Source organism: Bombina bombina, chromosome 4, assembly GCF_027579735.1.
Source record: "Bombina bombina isolate aBomBom1 chromosome 4, aBomBom1.pri, whole genome shotgun sequence".
NCBI lineage: Eukaryota > Metazoa > Chordata > Amphibia > Anura > Bombinatoridae > Bombina > Bombina bombina.
This window is the reverse complement of record NC_069502.1, coordinates 481,426,031-481,429,653: the sequence shown is the minus strand read 5'-3', so window position 1 is coordinate 481,429,653 and position 3,623 is coordinate 481,426,031.

Sequence of the window (3,623 nt, the reverse complement as noted above, 5' to 3'; positions counted from 1 at the left end):
AAGGGCTTAATCCAGAACACCCCGATACTTATTGTTAATGTTTATGCCCCCAACGAACACCAGACACCCTTCCTGACAAAATTGAGTAAGTTATTGACCCAATGGAAAAGACATAAGATCATAATGGGAGGTGACTTCAATTTATCACTCGACCAGACCTTAGATAGGACTACAAATAGGGGACTACAGAGCAGGCCTTCCCACTCATCCATTAATATCCTGAGAGATTTTGCTCTAGATCACAATTTGATTGACAGTTGGAGATCCTTAAACGAGAGAGTCAGAGATTACACTTATTTCTCTCCAATGCATCACACTCAATCTAGACTAGACTATATATTCATTAGTCAGATTCTGGTCCCTCTTTTACTGTCTGCAAAAATTCTAAATTGTCCTTGGTCAGACCACTCTATGGTGGAAGTTACCATCTCTGGAGTCCTAAACCCCAACAGAACAAAATCGTGGTCCCTTAATGCTAATCTCTTACAAGACGCCTTAATCTCACAAACAATTAGGGAACACATAGTAGAATTCATTAGACTTAATTTGGGTAGTACTTCCAATCCAACATATGTCTGGGGGGCACTCAAAGCCTACATTAGAGGTAGTTTGATTTCTGAATCGAGCAAACGAAACAAACAGTTTAAAGCTAAATTGACACAACTGCAGGCTGAAGCCAATACACTACGGATTCAGACCACAGACAACCCCAGTAGGAAAAAAAGAACGAAACTGAAAGCTATAAATGATGAGATAAACAAACTACTGAACAAAGAGGCAGTCAGATCCATAAAACAAATAGATACTCACTACTATATTCACGGGAATAAGCCAGACAAAATGCTAGCTAATAAGCTTAAAGAAATAACCAGAAGTACTACAGTTCCACAACTCCTACTACCAGATAATACAAACACTAACGATCCCCTTCAAATTGCCAACACTTTTGCCGACTTCTTTCATAATCTCTATAATCTCTCCACACACCATGACGCAACAGACAGAACCAAAGACATAAATACATTCCTGAATTCAAACCCACTCCCGACAATCACTGAGGCTGAACGCTCCAGTTTAAACGCCCCCATATCGCCGATGGAAATAAAAGGAAGAAGGCTATCACTACTTATAAGTCACTACATGCCCATATAGTTATGTTACAAGAAACCCATTTCACTAGGGACTCTACTCCAAAGTACTGGGACAAATCATACCCAATACAATATCACGCTATTAGTGGGAAAAAGAAATGTGGGGTTTCTATACTGTTACATTCCTCCTTAAATTTCAAAGAGGAGGAAGTCATTAGAGACAGAGAAGGAAGATTTGTATTAATTAAGGGCTTAATCCAGAACACCCCGATACTTATTGTTAATGTTTATGCCCCCAACGAACACCAGACACCCTTCCTGACAAAATTGAGTAAGTTATTGACCCAATGGAAAAGACATAAGATCATAATGGGAGGTGACTTCAATTTATCACTCGACCAGACCTTAGATAGGACTACAAATAGGGGACTACAGAGCAGGCCTTCCCACTCATCCATTAATATCCTGAGAGATTTTGCTCTAGATCACAATTTGATTGACAGTTGGAGATCCTTAAACGAGAGAGTCAGAGATTACACTTATTTCTCTCCAATGCATCACACTCAATCTAGACTAGACTATATATTCATTAGTCAGATTCTGGTCCCTCTTTACTGTCTGCAAAAATTCTAAATTGTCCTTGGTCAGACCACTCTATGGTGGAAGTTACCATCTCTGGAGTCCTAAACCCCAACAGAACAAAATCGTGGTCCCTTAATGCTAATCTCTTACAAGACGCCTTAATCTCACAAACAATTAGGGAACACATAGTAGAATTCATTAGACTTAATTTGGGTAGTACTTCCAATCCAACATATGTCTGGGGGGCACTCAAAGCCTACATTAGAGGTAGTTTGATTTCTGAATCGAGCAAACGAAACAAACAGTTTAAAGCTAAATTGACACAACTGCAGGCTGAAGCCAATACACTACGGATTCAGACCACAGACAACCCCAGTAGGAAAAAAAGAACGAAACTGAAAGCTATAAATGATGAGATAAACAAACTACTGAACAAAGAGGCAGTCAGATCCATAAAACAAATAGATACTCACTACTATATTCACGGGAAATAAGCCAGACAAAATGCTAGCTAATAAGCTTAAAGAAATAACCAGAAGTACTACAGTTCCACAACTCCTACTACCAGATAATACAAACACTAACGATCCCCTTCAAATTGCCAACACTTTTGCCGACTTCTTTCATAATCTCTATAATCTCTCCACACACCATGACGCAACAGACAGAACCAAAGACATAAATACATTCCTGAATTCAAACCCACTCCCGACAATCACTGAGGCTGAACGCTCCAGTTTAAACGCCCCCATATCGCCGATGGAAATAAAACACACCATAAAGAATATAAAGAGCTCTAAAACGCCTGGTCCGGATGGATACTCTGGCATTTTCTATAAAACATTTTTAGATGAAATAGCTCCCCTGCTTTCTCAGATGTATAACTCTATCATGCAAAAAAAAGAAATTCCCAGAGAAATGCTCATGGCCAGAATAGCAGTGATCCCGAAGCCAGGAAAGAATGTGCAGCATTGTCAAAACTATAGACCCATTTCTCTGATAAATCAAGATGTTAAAATCCTCACAAAAATTTTGGCTAACAGACTTAACCCTATCCTTGAGAGATTAATCCATCCGGATCAGGTAGGATTTATTAGAAATAGGGAGGCCCCAGACAATACACGTAAAATTATTGATCTAATTAACAAGGCTACGATTGAAAAAACGCCTTCTCTGTTCCTCTCTTTGGACGCAGAGAAGGCGTTTGATAGAATCAGTTGGAATTACATGTTTGCGGTTCTAAAAAAAACAGGTATCACGGGAGCCTTTTATGATGCCCTTACTATGTTATACTCCCAACCCTCAGCCTATGTCAAACTATCAGGTTACCAATCCAAGATTATACAGATTAGGAACGGGACGAGACAAGGATGCCCCTTATCCCCATTATTATTTGCCCTTTGTATTGAGCCATTGGCTATTAAAATCAGGAATGACCCAAACATCTCTGGCCTTCGAATAGGGACCAACGAATATAAAATCTCGCTTTTTGCGGATGATATCATATTATCTTTGACCAAACCCCTTCTCTCTCTCCCTCCTTTATATGCGATGCTCCAACATTATGGGACTCTGTCGGGTTATAAAATAAATGGGGACAAATGTGAAGCACTTAGCATTAATTTACCCCAACACACCAAAAAGCTACTGGAAATTAATTTTTCTTTCACTTGGGCAGCCAAAAAACTTAAATATCTTGGAATATATCTTACTGCTGACATCTATTCTCTATATCAAGCAAATTATCTTCCAATGTTCACACATATTAGGAACTTAATCGCAAAATGGTTAAAATTTAAAATTTCCTTTTATGGGAGAATTATATCTGCAAAGATGACCTTACTACCAAAATTATTGTACTTGTTTAGGTCCCTACCGATCTCTATCCCTACAGGAGAGCTTAACGCTCTACAGAGAGATATTCTGCGCTTTGTTTGGCAGGGAAAGCGT